Source organism: Contarinia nasturtii, unplaced genomic scaffold, assembly GCF_009176525.2.
Source record: "Contarinia nasturtii isolate CC-2019 unplaced genomic scaffold, AAFC_CNas_1.1 Cnas_scaffold_285, whole genome shotgun sequence".
NCBI classification, from domain to species: domain Eukaryota; kingdom Metazoa; phylum Arthropoda; class Insecta; order Diptera; family Cecidomyiidae; genus Contarinia; species Contarinia nasturtii.
In genome coordinates, this window is record NW_022197640.1 from 477,777 (window position 1) to 488,214 (window position 10,438).

The window sequence follows — 10,438 nt, forward strand, 5'->3', positions numbered from 1 at the left end:
TATCTATTTTATTTTTAATCAAAATACACTTTTACCGAGGTCCTCCCCCATTTTGTCATTCATTGCTCAAATGGGTAACGTTACAAAGTAATACCATTAAAATGGCAATGGGAGCATTTAAAAATGAAGAGAGAGAGAGAGAGAGAGAAAGAAAGAGAGAACAAGAACGAGTAAGCAATTGTGGAGCATTAAGCACGGAAAAGAGCAACATACTCATTTCAACCGAAGTCAGTTTTAATCTGGAGCTAATTCGGTCATTTTCACTTTATGACTGTCATTAACAATGTCTCATACTCCCATTTTCCGTACGCAGCGCATAGTACTGTTTCCCATCAACTCATCCAATATCATTTCGTTGGTTGGATTCTTCTTCGTGGTGTTCGTTGTTACATAAACGAATTCAGTTTCATGTTGGCGATGAGGCAATATACATTTTAACAATCGCAATACTGCTGCTGCTGCCACCCCCGCAAAACACACATAAGCTTCGGCATTGTTTTTAATATACATAGACAGACAGAAAAAGTTATAATTTCCTTTATTCCGCGTTGTTTTTCACTTAATTTTCTGTCGCCTGACATCGCTTTCGACATTCACTCTTCAATATAACACCATTTCAAATGCGAATGCGCTTCGTTTCGTCAATTTTTCATATATCACAGCGGACGGCAGTTCGCGCGAGTGACGAAATCACATTAGTGTGTTGAAAAGTCGAACTCGCTATATATACACGTAATATAAGAAATTCAGACCTAGAAGACCGTTGGCCCCGGTTGATGTATGGTTGGAAAGCCCTTGTTGAAAAGTTTGAAAATCGGTTCACCTGTCGTCAAAATATGGTCATTTCAAGAAAAGGGTCAAAATTCAGTTTCATGACCATAGATGGCACTAAATGAGGTCATTGACCCCTGAAACATTGATATTCAAATTCTAAAGCTCAATACCATTCCAACAATACCTCAAACGTCGAAATCGGTTAATCCGTTCGAAAAATTTATTATTTTAAAAATTTCATATGAATTTCTATGAAAAATCAAAATGTCTGTCTGTCTGTGCGCAGTTTTGCGTACTCGATTCTGATCTTTTTGAAACTTTCTTTGATTAAAGTACACAAAAAACTAAGACTTTTTTGTTCCGGAACTTTTCGATTTGGCCGCCATGTTGGCCGTGGGTGGCCTGCAAAAGTCACTTTTTGACTTTTGTCCCTACGGTCACTGGGTTGCCTCCATGTGACACACTCCGGACATATGCATATCGTTGAAAAGGTCTCAAAGCCAGCTATCGAATGGTGTCATTTGCAGTCCAAAATTTTCAAGTTGGAGTGGCCAAATTGGCCAAAAACCAAAAAGTTACCGTTCGGCATTTACGTTTTGAATATACAAATGTATATTAAGTTTATATTAACAGTTCACAGAAAATATATCTACCAACTATTTTCGTCACAAAATTGATATCAGAAATTTTGGGTTTCAAATTTTGGTTTCGTCACTCGTTCTTCACCTCGATAGAGGTTTTTTATTTGATATTATATACACACACACACACACACACACAAAACTATTATATATTGTCGTCGTATGGTGGTGTGTATTTCTTTTTGTTCTTGCTTCTTTCTCGGTGCATCGTTTACGGCTTCTGTCGATGTGTTCATTTGCTCAGTGTGCATATTACACGTCGTTCGTGCGTAAAAGAGAGACAATTGTGAAAACAAACAATGCATAAAATGTTCAACGAAAATGCCATTTTACCATATTATTTGCATAAAACTGAAACGAAAGAAAAAACGATGCTACAAAAAAAAAAAAAAAACGTTTTGTTGATGCTATGGGTTTTGAATGTGGATGTGACTCTTCGTTATGATAATAAATGAGCGTTCTACGCATTGAATCTTCTGAATCCTCTATTTAAACTACCACTATCATTGCTCTCTTTATCACTTAGCCTGCTCTTTTGCCAACTCACACACACACACAAACTCATTGAATTGTAAAAGTGAGTGGCTGTGGCACAATTACATTTTCATGCACATAAAATGGCTCAGTTATTAACTCGCTTAAGTGCAATAGTCATTTTTTTCATTATCATCGTAATTTTTAGCAATTCCACCTAGTATCTATCCCATTTACGCGACACACACACAGTCCGCTCTTTTATTTCTCTTTCTTTCCCATTTCGTTTACTACTCTCATTGGATCCAACTTTATTCCCGTCGACAGACTATTTATATTTCAGTTGGAAAATTTAATTTAAATTGTGTTTGTAAATGTGAGAGTGAGCGAGTTTTTGTGAATTTATCTCGTTATTGCCAACCCGGTCATAATTTTCTTTGTCACACACTGAAACACACCGAGAGCGAGCACTCGGATGATTATGTGCTGCACATGGTATAAATCCGAATTCAATACGTGCGAGTGTGTTTGTGTGTGTAGGTGTTTTTTTTTTGTTTGGCGCTCATTCAAAATAAACGAGTAATTTGTCACTTTTGAGTACATAATTATTTTTAAACATACCCATGAGAATTAAAAATTAATTGGCATGTTCGTAAGTAATTGATGAAAATTTTTTGTTCATTCAAAATGCAAACCATGCCGTTAGATCGAGTGAAAGTGGGTGGGGAGGAGAGAGAGAGATAAAGGCGCACCGACCATTGAAAATTCAAAAGTCGAGAGCAAACGAGACACACGATGACAATTTAATTTTTGTTAATTAGCGATCTGTTCCACGAAATCGCAAGCAAATGAGCATCGAACCATAGGCGGGGTGGTAAAATAAATAAAATGCACGTACTACTACATCTCTCTCTCTCTCTCTCTCTCTTTCACTCTGCTCATTTCACTTTTCTACTTATCGCAGGCAATATTATTGTAAATCCAGGTTTTTTGTTCCCTTTACAAGTACAAAAAAACAAAAAAGCGGAAAATGGTCTCATTCAACATTCGCAGGCAAGTAATCGTACCGGTAAATTTTTGAACAAAGTTTTTTAATTTGATAATTTTTTGTGTTTGTTCCGGTTATGTTTGAATGATTGGTAAGGCAGCCGGAACTCGTGTGGAATAATGAATGCACCAATTTTCAATGGAACCATTTTGCATCATTTTCAAAAGCACAATCAATTGAAAATATCGAATTTCATATCAATTATATCGGACAATTCAAAAATGTTAATTCTAATCTGTTAATTTTTATTTCGAATAATTTATTTTGTGATTTTTTGCTTCCTTGCTCATTTTGTAAATGAAGATCTTTTTTCCCAATGACTCCGTCATACTTTTTTTTAGAAATTAATGGCATTCATGATGAGTAAAAACTGGTGCGAAAAAACATAAATAATTCTATCATGGGCGATTCAAAGAAATCGAAAATATCTTTCGATCGACCAAGAAAAAAAGAAAAAAAAATGAATTTCAATCAATCGTTCAAAATTCTTTATTGATTCTACATATTTAGTTCTAGATTAAATTTTAATATTTGTTTAGTCAGTTGATGATATGAAAAAAGGGGGAAGAAGAACAGAGAAAAAACACGTTGACAAACAAATAAAACTTTTTGAAATTTCGAAATTCGAATATTGTTTAAATACAGACAATATATTGGAAACGATGATAATCGACGATGACGATGACAACAACAAAAGACACACATACTATCTTGTGCTTTGCACCGGTTTTTTTTTTCGTCTTCGATCATTTGGACCTTTGTTTGTTTTCAATGTGAAACATTTCTTTTTATGACTATTTGACTCATATACACGAAGATGTTAACATTTTCTGTTGATTTGTCACTTTGGATTTGATACGAGCTATTGTTGATTTAGGATACGGCGAACATTCAATTGGGTGCTATATTATTGAATTGTTTGTTCATTTGTCAATTTATGGCTCTCTCGTCGACATGACAAATACACACAAAAAAATGGCCCAAATAACAACAACAAAAAATCAAGCATAAAATCAAAACCCGTACAAAAATGATGTTCCATTATCTGCATAATCATGTTGAAATGTTGCCACTTAGGTCTTTTCATTTTGTTGTTGACGATAACTATGTCAAATATAATATATCTCTATCTCTCTCTCTCTGGCGTGCTCGGTTCGTATCCATTCAGTTTCCAAATTGGTATTCGCAACATTCTACCTTGATCCTGTGCTTGGACAATTGACGATATTGTTATTCGCATCGAAGAGGCATCGAAGAAACGAACGTCTTTGATTCTTTTTATTGTTGGAGTGGATGTGCATTGTGGCACCGTTCAAACTGTGATTCGACTGATAATATGAACTTATTTGTGTACAAATCGGTTGAAAAAAATGTATTTGATGACATTTGTATGACAGGCAATCAGTTTATTTAGTTGTTTTGCCCCTTCAGTAAATTTTTGATTCAACTAACCAATATTTTTATGACTTTTGGGCTCAGTTTAACTCATCAGATTATTTATCGATATAATGCGGTGTTATCAACAAGCTCTTTTTTTCCAAATCTTCGATCGCACACGAAAATTGTTAGTTAAAAAAAATTGGTCATAATTACAAGACAAATATCATAAAAATAACTTCAAATCGAAACTTTGTCTTCGATTTATCAATAATCGAATGACATAAAATGACGCAAACAATAAAATATCCAGTTTATTTGTAATTTCGTAGTGAATAATTTTATAAAATGTTAAATCGGCCAACGACTATGTTTTGTGGTATTCTCGATATGAGAGAAGTGAAAAACGAGCAACTGACCACCATCCAAAATTGGCTGAAATCAGTATTTATGCACTTTTTCCACTAAACATTATATTGTCGAAGAGACTGACGTTCAATAGCATGGTAAATAACTAAACGATTGCTATTAACCAAATTAAACACAAATCGATGGCAATTCAAAAGAACCGACGCATTAATTATGTTTGATTTGTGAGCGCGGTAAACAAATGCAACAGTATGCGCAATTCTCTGTCTACTTACAACTATTTCGCTTCGAATCAATATGTGTGTCGCGTTATACTGTTGCTTTGTCACTTCCCACGAAACCTCTTTATGTCGCGAGCATAGCATCTTCACTTTTTTTCATCAAAAATAGAAACGTAATATGTGGCAAATATTATTTCATAATTACCGCTGCCTCCTTTGAAGTAGTAGTCAATATTGGTAGTCAACGAGATGGAGAGAATGAAAGGGAGAAGAGAGAGAGAGAGAAAAACACACACTCACAGTTTGACGGGTTGTGTGATGATGCCAAACACCGAAAAATCTCCAACCAAACGACATTTAAATAAAGCTCGTTCGTCATCGATTTGTGGTAGCCTTTTATCAGCTGAACAAAAATCCATTTACATCGTGTGAGCATACACATTATATCGACTCACATTCGTCGTATTTACACTCTTTTTCGCCTTTGATCACCTGAAATGTGTTGTTTTTTTTCTTCTCCTTTTTTAGGTAGCATTTGTTCATTGTTCAATCCGATTTATGTGATAAACAAAAGCCAAAATGATGGTACATTATATATGCAACGGTGCAAAATTTCAAATCAGTAGCTGAAATGAAATGAGTATCCACTATCCATGAATAATTAATAGTAATTATAATAAAATTGAAGAAGAACATGTCATCGAGTCCAAATAGACTTAAGGTTATAAATAGTCATATTTCGAAAATTGTTCACATGCTTATCATAAGTAATCAAAAAGAATATTCCCAAACAAAGGTAAGAAAAAATTCGCTTATCCGGTGATGAATCACTTCAGACTATAAGCACCCGTGGATTAAATTGTCGTTTAATTAAAAAATAATGTCAATCTTATCAGTTTTTGTGTGCTAAAATGGTCTATTCATCGACCTATCGTGCCGCTAATAGCTGATGTAATCAATAAATAATAAGTGTTCAAATGTGGCATTGGTTTTCTAATTTAACTGATGGTTAAGATATCATTGTTGTAATTACATTAAATTTGAACATTTTCCACTCACTTCAAAAAAAAAAAAAAAAAAAAACTGAAAGTCTCGCAAATAACAATATATGGTATCAATACATAGACAATAAAAAAGAAAGAACGAGAGCAGTAAAGGAGGTGAAGTAAACAAAATATGCTTCTTTTATCAATAGCTTCGAAATTTCTGGACATTTACAATTTTACTTAAACGTAATTACCGTACACTGATTTGAAATTAAATTATTGTGTCATTCGTCAAATGCAAAAAAATGGGCTCTTATGATGATCACGTTAATAAATTTAAATAGCAAAATTATTGCCATTGCCAATAATAATTGAATATACAAAATTAATGAAATACTGAATAGCGTTAAATTGAATGTTGTCTTATCAATAATGTTGTATTTATAGATATATAGGATAGAGTTTTACAACCGGCGTCGTTTAGCCGAAAAAAAAATCATCGTTTATCCGCAAACAAGCAGCCATTAACTATTACGAAATCTCTCAATTTCGAATTGTGTAAACAGAAACACACACACACATATTTTTTTTTATCTGCTCTTGCTGTTTCTGGCTCTCTTTGGCTGTCCAAAGCATAGTTAACCAATAATTGAATGCTTCGATTGAACATTCATTCACATTTCGGTCTTTTACCACTACCGACATCAAGTTCATGCTGCAAAGCTATTGGCTTATTGATTCACAATGTTACCGCAGAAATTAACTAAGTTGCTGTGATGATAAATTCGTACACAACAAATCGACTGTCTAATGTGTCCTATACATGCTTCTACAATCTCTCTGTTTGTCTCTCACTCTTATCGGTATCGCGCACCATAAACGCCATATCAATTGCATTTGTTTCGAATGCAATACACATACGCACAAATCATATCAACGGTTGATAGAATTATCCAACTCATATATTTTTTTCGTTTTGTGTGCATGTGTTCATAATAAAGTGTTGAAACGTCATCATCAATACCAGACAATGTTCAATCTAAATTACATTTGTAAATAATTTTGTTGATAGGATATAATTGATGTGTTTATCATTAGCTTAACACGGTGCGGATCACATATTGAACGATTTGAATGGCATATGAGGTAAACATTTACGTGCATGAAATATTTGATAGCTGATAGCTGATAGCTCGACGCGATTCGTTTTCATATCATTATGAATAATAAAAAAAATGTAAACAGTTTCATTCTACCGTAAAATTATAACACTATCGATCGATAAATTGATTAATTACTGAATTCCCTTTTTTCGGATTTTAAAGAAAAATTCTACTATATTTCTCCCATGTAATGTTTTCTGTTTGTGCCACCAATTTGGTGACTATACTTGATAATAAAAGAAATTGTTCATAGTAGCCACTCCAGCGTGGAATTTTTTTTTAAGCCATAGTTTACCGTCTTTCTTGAAATAATATAACTGAAAAGTTGGACACGCTGTTTCTAGTCAAACTAAGTTACACTGACCCGAAATGGACTTGAAATGCTCATCCCGATTTCTTTGGTATGCCCATCAATGTATTCAATACTACACTAGAAAGATGTCTAAATTCGGAGATGAAATTCAAAAATTACAAAGTGCCAAACATCTATAAAAAAAATGACAGGATTTTTTCAGAAGGGATTTATTACGTTTGGATTGTATTATAATTATCTCTTTGAAAGCTTTAATGCGTGATAAAACAACAAAAAAGGCAATTTTAATTGAAATTGTTTCGATAAGTTGTGTGATCATTGACTGAAACCCAAATATTATCGACAATGGCATAAATCAATTTGAAATTTTAATGAGTTATTCAATAAAATGAGAACAAAATCTGTTGAAAGGGTACAAGAGTGAAAAGATATTTTGCACACACAAGATGATCATTGAAAATCGGAGTAACACTTTTCTAGATGCCCAATCATCGTTGCTAACTAAAGTGTTTACAATATGCAAATATCGTAAGTAAGTTTGATGGTGAGTGTAACTTTAAGCTTGCAATCGGCTGTTATTTACATACGAACGAATCGTAAGAATAAAACGAAAATGAAATACACTTTTAAGCACCGAACAAACATAAATATTTGTTAATCCGGTAGAAAAACTTATTAGTGTAACTTAAGAACTGAACTTATGTTTGGCAAATGTTCTTTCTCTCGTATTCTATCATTTTGCCGCTCTTTTTGATTGAAACCTTTTTAAAAAAATCTTTTTTTTTACATTGTTTGTTTCATAAGAGATGAATCCGTTTTGTCTTCTTTCATAAACATCAAATTATAACAGAAGAGTCATCATTTTCCTATGCTAGAAAATGCAATTTCCCAGAATTATTCGTGTCCATATTACAAAGAAACTTTTCTCATAATGTTGGGTCATTGTCGTGAATCGTTTTTATTTGTTTCGAACATGAAAAAACAAAATTCCTTAAATGTGTCATTTGAACGGCCATATGACGGAAAGAAGATGATTTAATTACTCGCATTGATCAGTATTAAATGGTCAGAACATGAGGTTTCAATGTATTTCGAGTATGAAAATTATCAATGAGTGAACATTAACGATGAGTCGACATTCGTTGAATTAACGATGAATAGAAAAAGATGGAACGAGTGAAAGTGGTTCACGAGAATGAGACTGTATGTATTTGAATTAGTGAAAAGGAGTGGCTTTTCATCATATTCAATGTTGAAACGCGTGCTAGTATTGAATTTCATTTCCACCAATGCGAAAATGGATTTTAAGTTTTGCAGCATCCGTACATACAACGACAAATGGCAAATGTTGACGCGTGTGCTTTATCTCAGTGGAGAGTTCGGATATCCTATTGCAAAATGATTCGGTTCACACCACTAACGGCAATGACGACGACGACAACGACAGCACCACGATGATAAATAGATTTCACCTTAACAATGTGTGCCAAATACAGTGTTTGAAAGTGTAGCATATATACTACACATAATGATATGGTTGATTTTTGGTGCAATGCATTTGGTGCGTAGCACGAATTTATGCAAGTAGAAATCGGTTTATAATATGCTCATTTATGAGCACTCAATTGATATTTAATATGAAACAATTGTAATTTGGTGGTAGCATTACTTGGCTTTTAAAATTATTGTTTGTAAAATAATCAAACAATTGCCGGGTCGAGCACTTTTCTTTCACATCCATAATTTCAATTGGTTGTGTTGTTAATCAATGAATGCGAAATCAATTGGTTTTGGAGAAATAATAAAAAAATAATAATCGAAATTGTTCAGATACAAAAAATAAACAAACATTTAAGGCACAAAAGACCAACGATTTTCCGATTAGGTAAAATTTGCGACACAATGATGAAGGTGATGATGGTGATAAGTTCCACATAACCAACTTGAGTATTCTTATCACTTTCCATTTATTAGATTACAACAAATGAACGAAAAGTAGAAAAAAATTACATGAAAATTATTCGCACATAAGTAAATATCCATTTAATGTTTTACCTTTGGATGGATATTCAGAACGATACAGTATTTGAATTCATAGTCACTGCCACTGTCACTTCCACTGCCCCCTTGTTACTGTGAGAGAGATTAAATGCATGTATGCGTGTGCTTGTTTTCCAAGTAAATTGTTACAACCGTTAGCCTATCAATCTCATCTCTCTCCATCTTCCTGTTTCATTTCGAAATCCAATACAGTTAAAACATCCAAACGAGATGGCTATTGAAAAAAACAACAACAATATAACAACCATGGCCATAACCATTGCAATGAAATGACAAAGAGAGATTGTTATTTGGAGCAATCGTGTATATATGTTTGGTGTAAATGCCATTTAGATCACTTCCATTATGAACCATAAGCGCAGAGAATTAAATACGAATGCCGCAAATATCATACAACATGTTCTTCTTTTATTTCGTTGGTTCTACTCCATTCATGGCACGCATGCAAACATAACATTACAAAATTGTTGTTTGTGTGTGAATATACGTTGTGCACTTGATAGTTAAACTGTTCTTTATACTAAACATCATTTCAATCGGTCGTTTGGCTTGGCAGGATAAAAATCACTAGTCTCTCTCTACTATTCTCACTCTATATCTCTATCTCACTTTATCACTATTACGTTTACTTCGTAGTCAATCCAATAAATGGCTTAAAAAAAAGCGATAGTAGCATCAGCAGTAACAATGAAACAGCGAAAAATAATTTGCCAAAATGTATTTAAAACGAAAGGAAAAACAACCCTGACACAGTATAATCGAGGCAATTATCCCTACCTAAATGTGGTACCACACATTGAACACGCCTACATGCCATGAAAAACCACTCCTTCGCCAGTACAATGTGTGATGTGCTACAACACCGTTCTTCGTATAAAATCGGTCGACAACTGACATTTTGTACACACAATAATACGCTCATGCACACACAACACCACCGGATTTTCGACTGCCAGTTGTCCTGCTCTCTCTCTCTCTCTCTCTCTCTCTCTCTCTCTCTCTCTCTCTCTC